We start from the raw sequence: 12,122 nt of genomic DNA, 5'->3' as shown, positions 1-12,122 counted from the left end.
GGAGCGGAGGTTCGAAGCCGGGGATCCAGAGTTTGCGAGAGCCAGCAGGCTGGAGCAGGTGTGCGGAGAAGTACGGAGGAACACAGACGAGGTGAGCCGGGGGATCCAGAGCTGACGAGAGCGAGCAGGCTGGGGCAGGTGTGCGAGGATGCACGGAGGAACACAGACGAGGGGTTGGAGACTGGACGTGGCAGGCAGAGGAGGAGGCAGACGGATTCTGAACAGAGAGGGTACAAAGTCAGGATAACGGGAACACTGTGACATAGGTTTTGCTAATAGCTAATAATACCAAGACGAATTACCAACGTGGTGAGACGACGAACTGGTGAATACTGGATGACGAAAACCGGGTATATAAGCAGGTGTAGGTGAGTAGTTGAATCAGAGCGACGAGCAACAGCTGAGGAGGTGAGTTGGCGGGAATCGAAAGTAGGTCAGCCACGCCCAGCCAGGAAGACAGACACACAGACAGACAGACAGACAACAACAAACACAAAAGAAAGGGAAAAGAAGGAGGCAGAACTGTATATCCTCACAGTACCCCTCCCCCCCTCAACGGGAGCCTCCTGGCGAACACCAGGCTTGTCAGGGTGTGGCCTGTGGAACTCCCTCACCATGACAGGGTCCATGATGCGTGACCGAGGAACCCAGCAACGTTCCTCAAGGTTGTAACCCTCCCAATCAACCAAGTATTGCAAGCCCCTGCCCCGGCGCCTGACATCCTACGGTGTAGGCAAGATGATCATCGATGACACGGGGGGGGGGGGGGGAGGAGGGGGAACGGTTGGAGGGGGAACGGTTGGAGGGCACAGGTCGCTGGTGTGAACTGGCTTGATTTGAGAAACATGAAAGGTGGGATGAATCTTCATGGATCTGGGCAGTTTCAAGCGGACAGCAGAGGGGTTAATGATGCGCTCAATGAGGAAGGGGCCAAGAAACTGAGGGGACAGCTTTTTAGACTCGTGAGGAGGGAGATATTCTTGGAAGACAACCAAACTGATTGTCCAGGGTTGTAAGGGGGAGCGGCATGTCTGTGACGGTTGGCTGACCGTTGATTTCTGGCAGAAGTCCCATCAGCAAAAACACGTGGGTTTGCTATCCTGGCTCCAAAATGGTGGAATGAGCTCCCCATTGACATCAGGACAGCAGATAGCTTGCACATCTTCCGGTGCAAACTGAAAACTCATCTCTTTCGACTCCACTTCGAGCGATAGAATTATTAACAAAGCACTTATATACTAATAAAGGACTGGCTTATCTAAAGCCAGTTGAGTAGCACTTGAAATGTTTGGCTCTATGAAACCTGATGTACTTATATGATTCTGTTTTCTTCAAGGTTGTGTCTTCCTGGTCGAATGCACTTATTGTAAGTCGCTTTGGATAAAAGCGTCAGCTAAATGCAATGTAGGAGGAGTACCGAGCGAGTGTCTCTCGCGAGTGTCTCTCGCGAGTGTCTCTCCAAATCTTACGTCACCGACGAAGATGTTGCTGGATGGATGGAACTGCCAACTCACTCTCTTCTTCAGGAAACAGGGGAGGTTGGTACCCTAAGGAGGATTCAAAGGGAGATAGACCAGTAGCAGAAGACGTGAGTGAATTGAAGGAATACTCAACCCAGGGTAGAAGGGAGCTCCAGGTAGATTGATTGCGATTGGCAACACAGCGGAGAGTTGATTTCAGGTCTTGATTGGCCCTTTCTGTTTGGCCGTTGACTGACAGATGCACCAAGTGAATGACAGAAATTCTTCCAAACCTGAGAGGTGAACTGAGGGCCACGGTCGGAAACGATGTCAGCCGGAATTCCATGTAGACGGAAGACGTGCTGGGTGAGTAATTGGGAGGTCTCCAGGGCTGAGGGGAGCTTGGGCAGGGCTACAAAATGGGCACATTTGGAGAAACGGTCAACAACAGTTCAAATTGTTGTGTTACCTTGTGAGGGAGGTAGGCCGGTGACAAAGTCCAGAGCTATATGTGACCAGGGTTGACTTGGAATAGGAAGGGGCTGAAGCAATCCTGCAGGTCTCTGATGAGAGGCCTTGCTCCTAGCACACGTTGTACAGGCTGAAACAAACTCCTTTTGTCCTTTTGTCTTTGTCAACTGTTGGCCACCAGAAATATCTCCGGAGAAGGGAGAGGGTGCGGTTGGCACCTGGAGGATTGGCGAAACGGGAGCTGTGGACCCACTGTAGAACTTGGGAACGGACTGAGTTGGGGACAAACTGACGATTAGGCGGACCGCTACCAGGGTCTGGTTGCTCCAAAAGCGCCTCCTGAATCGAGTTACTGATTTCCCAGGTGAGGGCACCCACAACACAATTCTGGGGGAGAATTGAGTCAAAGGAGGTTACATGTCCCACAGATGAGAACGACCTGGACAGGGCATCGTGCTTGGTATTTTTAGAACCAGGGCGATATGTAAGGGAGAAGTTGAAACGACCAAAAAAAGAGAGCCCATCTGGCTTGTCGGGAGTTTAGCCGTTTGGCTGACTGGATGTACTCGAGGTTTTTGTGGTCGGTCCAAACAAGGAATTTGAGCCAGTGTCACCACTCCTCCAATGCCATCTTCACCGCCAGAAGCTCTCTGTTACCCACATCATAATTTCTCTCTGCTGGGGAAAGATGGCGAGAGAAGAAAGCACAAGGATGAAGTTTATTGTTTGGCCCTGCAGTCTGGTACAGAACAGCGGCAACCCCAATGGCTGATGCATCAACCTCAACAACAAACTGCTTGCTGGATCCGGCTGGATGAGAATGGGGGCAGAAGTGAACAGGGACTTGAGTTGAAGAAAGGCATTGTTAGCATCAGTGGTCCAGGAAAACTTGACTTTGATATAAGTGAGACTGGAGAGTGGAGCTGCAACCTTGCTATAGTTCTTGAAGAACCGGCGATAGAAGTTGACAAAACCCAGGAACCTCTGCAACTCCTTCCGAGTTGTGGGGACTGGCCACTCAGTGACAGCTAGAATCTTTCCTGGATCTGCCTCCAACTTGCCTTGCCTGATGATGTAACCAAGGAAACTGACCCGTTCCAGGTGAAACTCACATTTCTCAGCTTTGACGAACAGTTTGTTCTCAAGCAGCCTCTGTAGAACCTGACTGACGTGGTTCTGGTGTTCCTCCAGGCTCATGGAAAAGATCAAAATGTCGTCAATGTAGACAAAAACAAACCGGTTGAAAAAATCTCGCAGGACATCATTAACAAGGGCCTGGAAAACAGCTGGGGCATTAGAGAGTCCAATGGGCATGACTAGATAGTCAAAGTGACCGAGGGGGGTGGTATGTATGCATTTCTGAGGTCGAGTTTAGAGAAGATGGTGGCACCTTGGAGAGGCTCAAAAGCTGAGTTTATCAGGGGAAGTGGGTACTTGTTTTTAACTGTGACGTTATTTAACCCACGAAAGTCAATACAGGGTCGGAGTGATTTATCCTTTTTGTCCACAAAGAAAAACCCAGCACCCAGAGGGAAGAAAGAAGCACGAATAATACCTGAAGCAAGGGAGTCACCTATCAATCAATCAATGTTTATTTATATAGCCCAAAATCATTTGTCTCAGTGGACTTCACAGTTTGTACAGAATGTTTGGCTTTTGCCTCTCACTTTCTGAATAACTTTTGCCTAATAAATCAGAAAATGTGTATATCCCTGCAATGTTTGCAGTATGTAAATGTTGTGAATTAATATTCAGAAATTGTCAGACTAATACCAGTTTTCATTGAGTTAAAGATCAAGTTTAAGTTAGTCAAGTAAATCACACAAAACATTTGAATACTCACCATTTACTACAGAGCCTTTGGAACAATGTTCAAAGCAAGGCTTGATTGATTGATTGATTGATTGATTGATTGATTGAAAAGTTTATTAACAGCTTGTATATTGGGTACAGTACAGTACAGCTCAAAACATACAATTGTTAAGGGGATGCAGACCAGAGAAAGACTTTCGTCTTGTTTACATCAGGGTCCCCCATTTCCAATTCATCATATCATTTAAGACATATAAGACATATTTGACATACAGATGGCTTATTTACAATTTACATACAGGTGGTTTTTTACATACAGATTGCTTATTTACAATTTTCATTTTAGATTTCGTTCTAATACATCCTAACCGGACATTTAAGACACACCAAGTCTACAGGCTGAGGTTAATCTTCTCCACACCAATTACCTATCACAGAAAAACATATTTGAAATTATTTCATTATTCACACACAAATAAAACAAAAATGTTCTGCTCCTTAAAGGCGACATGTACCATTTAATGATGTACCTTTAGGTAAATATGAACCGACTTCGGCCGAGATGGGCACCTCCAGTGTAAAAAGCTACAGTATACTAATGCAATGAGTACAACCAGTGGCGGCCGGCCCATAGGGGCGCTAGGGGCGCCGCCCCCCCTCTTCCCACATGTTTGATTGTCATTAAAAATGAAAAATAAATAAAAAAATATATTTAAAAATTAAATATATTTTTAATTTTAATTTTTAATCAACAAGGTAAATATTATATAGTTGGTATCAGTAAAATGTATAATCTACAATAAAATCTCGTTTGAAATTGTTTTACGATGTCTAAAGGTACTGATAAGTCACATGTTTCCTGCCTGGCCGCAGCGTGTATCATTACCCTCTCTCGTCCGGGCGGTAAGAAAGGAGCCCTCAGCCAGAGCAGCATCAGCCAACAAGCTGACTGTTGCTATCTGTAAACTATGCCGCCGAAACATAATTTCAGCCAATCAGCGTCGTCAGATCTGATGCTCAAAGGGCGCCCTGTCAGCGCCCTGGCCTGTGTGTCTGTGAGTTGTTTGGACTCGTATCCAAGGTGACGCTACAGTAGTTGTTGAGGATGGCTGCGTCTGCAGGTGGAGACTCCGGTGCTAGTGGATCGCCAGAGCTGATTAACATTTACATGCTTATTGTAGTTGTAAGGGCAATGCCTGTACCATGGAGCATATGTGTGGGCTGGACCAGTATTTTACAGGAAAGGAGTGAGCAGAGGGTCGAGTTGTTGATTCTTGTTCAGTTTTCATCTTCCTCGCCCTCTCAGACTTTGAGTTGCGCGCGCTGATAAAGAGACGCGCTACCATGGAAACCAAACAATGGTGTAGCTGTATTAAAGTCCGAGTGGAAACAGTCGTGAGCAAATCGGATTTTGTCAGAAATCGGGAGAAATGCGGGAGAAATATGACCCCGGGAGGCAACCGGGAGAGGGCAATGAAATCGGGAGTCTTCCGCGAAAATCGGGAGGGTTGGCAAGTATGACACACACACACACACACACACACACACACACACACACACACACACACACACACACACACACACACACACACACACACAAACACAAACAATGTTCGTATTTAGTCTCCTGATTTTAAATGCGAATTAAATCATTTGAGTGTTCCCAAAGCACCAGTGGTCTGCAGTTTGTGTGGGCCTACTGTACTGTTGCACAGTTTCGGAAGATTCATAGCTAACCACACTGAAGATTATGGATTATCTCATATTATTAAACCTCAATTTGTCCTCCCCCCGCCACCCCCCCTCTAACATCACCAGAAGTAATAATTTAAGGGGTAATTTCTCAAAAAAATCTTCCACCGGACCGCCCTAGTATGGTTTGGTTCCAGCCATTTACATAGCCCCACCGAAAATATTTTCCACCAGCCGCCACTGAGTACAACTTTGTACGGAGCCATACACATCAGCGTTGCGAGCTCATTTCCATTGGTTTCATTGGAGACGTGCATTGGCTGCCAAGGTCTTTTTTTTCTGGCCGCGGCTTTCAACTTTGGGACCGCAAGCAGCGCGCACCGCTCGTCATGTGACGAGGAACAACCAATCACAACCAAGAAACATCTCAACTTCCGTAAACACAAATATATGTGTACGGCAAATATGGAAGATAAGTTCATTTCACAGCGGGTGGATGGTAACCCTGACTTTAAGATCTGTCCGGCATGTCCCCCATATTCATGGTATGTGCACCGCTGCTAAAATGTAACACGATCATTAATATCCTCTCCACTTTCCAGTATCAAGTATCGCTTTCCGGGACACACCCCTACACAAATATTGTGTCCCTGTTTTGATCCGCTCTGTGTGTATTTACATGAACACAGAGTGGATCAAAGCAGATACATATACACCGTTTTTTAGGGAAAACACTGCGGCCCCACAGACAATATTGTAATATATATCTTTAACAATCAACACCTTAAATGGGTAAAGATGGTCGCTTAACGTACTACCGTACAACCTGCCTCAGCGCCCCTAAAAGTCGGCACAAGAGTAGACATGGAGAGCCGGACCGACGCAGTAAAGTTCTACACCGCTTGACAGCAGACATGAAACAATTATTTAAAACAAGACGTACCGCAAACATGCCGCAAGCTCATCCATCATCTATGTCTCCCCCTCCCCACTGTACATAACTTTGGGCAAGGTTCATAGTTTTAAATATTGTAAAGCAAGCAACATGCCGGACTTACGCTCTACAAATACTCACACTATAAAAACACGCTAAACACAAGTCAATAAATATAAACTCACCTTATGATTTTCATGGCTTTATCCTAGCTAACACCAGTGAATGACAATGTTTACAAATTGACAGCGGTATTTACGTTGCTCGTTGTAACGGCAAATGTGAACTCAGCTTTTTGCAAACAATGTGTTTTATGATAACCTGTAACTATGACGAACATTTGATGACATTAAATAACTTGTAATAACTTTTACCTTGTCGAGATCTCCTCGGAACAGAACCAGCTTACTCAACATTTTCAAATAAAGATTTTTTTGCAATTTTTTCTGCTTTTCATCTTGTCCATTAAAGTGCCATATTGTTCAAGTTCAATTACGAAACTATTAAAGTACGGTTTTGAGTCCGACCATTTTGATTTATGAATAAAATATTTGTCAATAATAATTAGAAGCTAAGTAATCGGCTGCAGAGCAAGCTGCTGACGTGTGTGCTCAGTGGGCGGAGTTACAGAGATAAACATAACTTTTCTTATTTCTTAACATGATTGAGACTTATAGAACGTACATCCCTCAAGATTAAAATAGTTCTACATGATTGATTGATGTTTCGATGAGAAACATGAATACATTCTGTCTCATATATTAACTGCATATTTGCAAATTGAACAACCCCACTTTTCCCTTTTTTTCAGTCTGGGATCCTTATGGATTATCCCATTATCTGTTGGCCTAAATTAGTCAGTTAGCTCCACCGGGACTACCTAACTTTGTGCTAAACCTTAAAACTTCTGATAGTTAATATCAGTGTTTCAAAATTCAAAACATTTGTTATACTAAAACATCTCAGAAAAGGGTATATAAATGTTTGAGAAGTTTAAAATGACAAACATGTATCATGCTGTCATGCATAGGTATTTTCCTGTCAGCAACTTTGTGTTAAAATACCCATAATACCATATTTGGTAAGCCAGGAAAAGGTTTAGTTTGTCCCAATATATAGTATGTCTATTGCAGTATGCAAAAAATACCAGGATGTCATACTGCATCGAGTCACATGTATCATTCTTTTCTGCTGTCCTGGCCCACAATCCTTTGCGCAGTGGTTATTTTACATATTCACAGACAGAGACAGATCCTCTCTAGCCATATCTCAGGTAAAGGCTACAGTCACTAGCCTTGTCTGTCTGCTGTTTGTTTCTCAGCAGGCTGCATACAGCTGGTTTATCTGGTCTCCCTGCTACAGCTGGAAAAGTGAGAGCGAAGCAAACCAGTAAAGTCCGGGGCAATAAAACCAAAACAAGCGTTTAACAAACACTGAGACTGAGTTGATGCTGTGTCAGATGTCATGACCAAGTGGCCTACGTGTGCCACAGTTTGGGTATCAGTAATCTAACAGATACAGGGAAAGATTCACATGCAGTCAAGGTTCTGTACAATTAGCTGTTAACTTGCTAGTAAGTTACAGAGTGTCTCCTTTTAGATGCTATTGTGTATTAGGAGGTTTTCTGAATGAGCTGTTTGAGTGAAAATAAACAACTACATTTAACCTACAACAATGAGCTGACAGGGTTAGGTGAACCGAAAAAACCAAAAACAATACCTATACCTTAATCAGCACTGATGTCAGGAACACTATGTAAAAAACACTAGAAAAACTAACAATATATTATTTCCCTTTCGAAGAAATATCTGCACATGGTGGATATTTTGAAGTAAACCAATTCTACCAACAATTGTTTTTATGGAAAACAACTAAATGTGTTTTCTCTATTATAAAATGACGAACAGATTTCTACCAGGTACTGTACCTAACATCCTGTAACTGATTTGTTTATATAGTGGACTGTCATTATTTGTGCGTCTGTGTAATGCATGCCACAGTGTAAACCCATGAATTTGCAAGCATGTGTGTGTGCCATGTGTGTGTATACATAAGCTGCACATGTGATAACATTCTCCCATTTCTCTGGGTGGAAATATTTATGCTAAGTCCTCATTTGAGCATGCAGTTCAAACAGACGGGGTCCGGTGTTCTTTCCCTTTTTTCTGAATGAGTCAGCCTCCGGGGGGCCTTCCCAGACAAGACCGAGCATTGTGAGCGTGGCCCGCCCCCTCCCCTCTTCCCTGACCCAATACGTGTGTTTATATCAAGACCTGATATCCATTTTCCGTCACACACTCCCGTTGCTAAGAGGTATTTATTTTTTAGCGAGAAAGGAAGAGTTTCGAGGGAGCTGTGATGTGTAAATAGTTGTGATCCGTCACAGGTGCCCCATCGCCCGTGGAGAGGACGCACGGTCTGATGACGGATACAGAAAATAAGATGAAAAGGAATCAATGAGTTTGGCTGCTCAGCTGTATTTATGGGCGCTAATTTCCACAAATACTCAAAGCTTTGCATGAGAGAAGGATTGTTACTTTGACTCAGGCTCTCTGGTGTAAATATTTCTAGTCATTCAACACTAGACTGATTGTGTTTATATTCGTTTGGTCATTGTGTGACTGCACGCCTGGTTTCGTCAGAGTTTGAGAAACTGTTACTCATGTCTCAAACCTCAAACTATCACATTAGTTAGAGCTGCACTAAATAATATGCTTTATATTAATAATGGATCAAATGACGATGTCTGCGTGAAATATGTTGTTGTATATTGCTTTAAGCCACCTTTAGCTTATTGTTGTTGTTTTCCGCACTTCAACTTGACTCTCATCGACCCTGTTTCCAGCCAGCTGTTTTCCGTGAAAGAGCTCTGATAAACACATTACACACTACAAGTCTAACACCAAACAGCAGACACATGTAGTAGTGGGGAACATAGTTGAGCATCTAGGAGATAAGAGATAAACAAAATAGAGCTAAAAGAAGAGTGAGGACTGGACTTAAAAACAACTTTTCCAATATGGCGGTTATATTATTGTAACTTATTTTGCTGTTCTTGGTTGCCTGGAAACAAATACATGTATGTTCAATTCAAGGATTCACATCAAAACGCATGTATCCTTGAGGACTACTACCATACATGTTCCTACATCGATTGTATTCATATTTATGTCTTCATTGCTACGTGACATCTCTTGGTACAAATGTTGATAACCCTTTGGAAGCAATGGGCAGCCCCAATGAAACACAGTATTCAGCACCTTGGTCACTCAGGAGTTCTAATAATATCTAATAATAGTATGAGAGTCCCTGTCGAGAATGAATCCTATTTCATCTCAATTCTTTAAACATTATAACCATATGAAGCATGTGCAAGTTCAGAGAAGTTTACCTACTTTTTTTCCATATAAATGATCTCTCTCTCCTCCTGCTGCCTCTAATAAGCTGATTATAGGTTAACCCTATTTTTTTTAACCAACTACATTTTGCCACAATCTGCAACCAGAGGTGGGAAGTAGTGGAGTACAAATACTTTGTTACTGTACTTAAGTACATCTTTCTGGTATCAGTACTTTACTCCACTACTTATTTTTCTGACTACTTTTTACTTTTACTTCTTACATTTTTAACACAAATACCTGTACTTTCTACTTCTTACATTTTCAAAAAAAGCTCGTTACTTTAGTTTTAATCTGTGTCATTGCATGCACACAACACAATTATTGAGTTGGGTTGTTCATTAATTGATCCCACAATTTTAAATAAAGTTCACCATATAACTCACTTCAATTCAGTTTTTTTTCTAAAGCATTACGGTAATAATTGTTGTGATGTTTCCAAGGAAGAGGTAGAGTCACCATATAATCTACAATGTAGGCGTTTATTTCCCCACTTGTTTTCTTTGCTTGTGTTCTAAATGGTTGTTGTTCAGTGTTGAAACATTCGTTACCTAACAATTACATAATTACAAATCAAAATAGAAGATCTTTATTGTTCTATTAATATAAAGTGAGCTCCAGTTACCAGCTACTCTATGAAACAGCTGGTAGTTATGGGAACTTTTTACTTAAGTACTTTTCGAAGCCCATATTTATTTACTTTGACTTGAGTTAAGAAGTTTAGTCAGTACTTTTACTAGAGTATTTTTAAACACTAGTATGTACTTCTACTTGAGTAAAGGATGTGTGTACTTTTTCCCTCTCAGCTGTCTGCAACAGCCAATCATCAATCACTCTGTAGTCAGCTGTCATTTCAGACGCTAACGCTGCGGGCCTCCTGCACCCTAGATTTACCTCCATTCATCATATCCACTTCCCAGGTTGAGCTCATTAGAAGTTTGTCATCAATCCATCAACATCACCACCACATCAAGTTCAGAAAGGGTTCAGAATGTCATTATCATCTATTCACCAAAAATGTTCCCGAAACAAATACAAATGTGGTTGATTATGATGTGAAAAAGTAGTATAAAAACCAATAAAGGTTTAGTGGAAGATGTACAAACGATGGTTGGGTCAACAGGAACTTCTCCCTAGAGGATCATAGTCCCATGTGAAAACAAAAGTCAATATTGAGTGACGTATCCATGTTAGGAAAGTTACATAGCGTTCGTAATTTACATAATGGTTTGTTCCGTAATAACCATAAGTAACACAAAGTTATTTTAGCCTAGAAAATTGGTAGCAGACATTTAATGGGCTGATAACATTTAAAACGGATAAGCATTCAATATTTTTACAATGGGATAGGACTAAAACTCCAGTGTGTTATTGGAAAATCTAGGTTCTGTGTGGAGGCTTGGATTGCACAAGGGTATAGACGAAGATAATGAAGAAAAAGCAAACACTGGATTTCTGGAACCTCAAATGGGGCACATTCTGACATGGGGCTGTACCTGTACATATTATATATGTTTTAGTTGGTTAAACAAAAACATACACATAAGTGGAATGATAAATGGAAGTGTATCTTCTTAATTTCGATTTGTGCCATCTTCAAGTTCACTAGAAGACACTTCCAGTTCTGAACAAAATCCTTTTTACTCGGAGGGAAGCATTTTGTCTCTGAATCGCAAAACGGTAACAATAGCCCATTTCATTTTGGATGTGTGGCTGTTAGCCATGCTTGAGTCTCGACCAGGAGTTTTAAGAGCAAAGTCCACGTTGGACCTGGACCGAGGCTTGTTCTGGATGTAGCTCAGTGGAGCAGGCCTCCCACTGATCCACGCAACTCATTATTTCCCTAACGCTGGGATTAGACCTCAGTGCTGCAGAGCTGACTGTGTGCCAGCTCTTTTCTCCCTCCAGGTCTATCATGAAAAACAACAGCCAGTTCACTGGCAGCGAAATAAAACACACCGTCTTTATTGTTTCATGAAAAAGGTGTGACATTTCTAGCTGACTTTCCCAATTATTTATTGGAACACCAATAAGGATGTTTTGCCTTATGATGATGTCTGATTGGAGGCCATAGTTAGTGTGATGGTATTGTAAGAAGGGGTACTATAGTATTTCTGTATTTACCTTTGGTAATTTAGGCTATTCCTATTAAATCTTTAATGATGACAGATCTACCACAATTGTAGCTTCTTCTCAGAACTTCAAAACCACAATATTAACCATGAAAGAATTATTTCCCACATATTTAACCATTACAACATGTAGATGAAATGTTACGTGTTAAAGAATCACCACGTTTCACTATTTATAAAGACAGAACGAAGTGATATGACTGTCAACCCAGAAACAAAAACA

The sequence above is a fragment of the Gymnodraco acuticeps genome, unplaced genomic scaffold (genome assembly GCF_902827175.1).
Source record: "Gymnodraco acuticeps unplaced genomic scaffold, fGymAcu1.1, whole genome shotgun sequence".
Classification (NCBI taxonomy): Eukaryota; Metazoa; Chordata; class Actinopteri; order Perciformes; family Bathydraconidae; genus Gymnodraco; species Gymnodraco acuticeps.
This window is presented reverse-complemented; position numbering follows the sequence as displayed.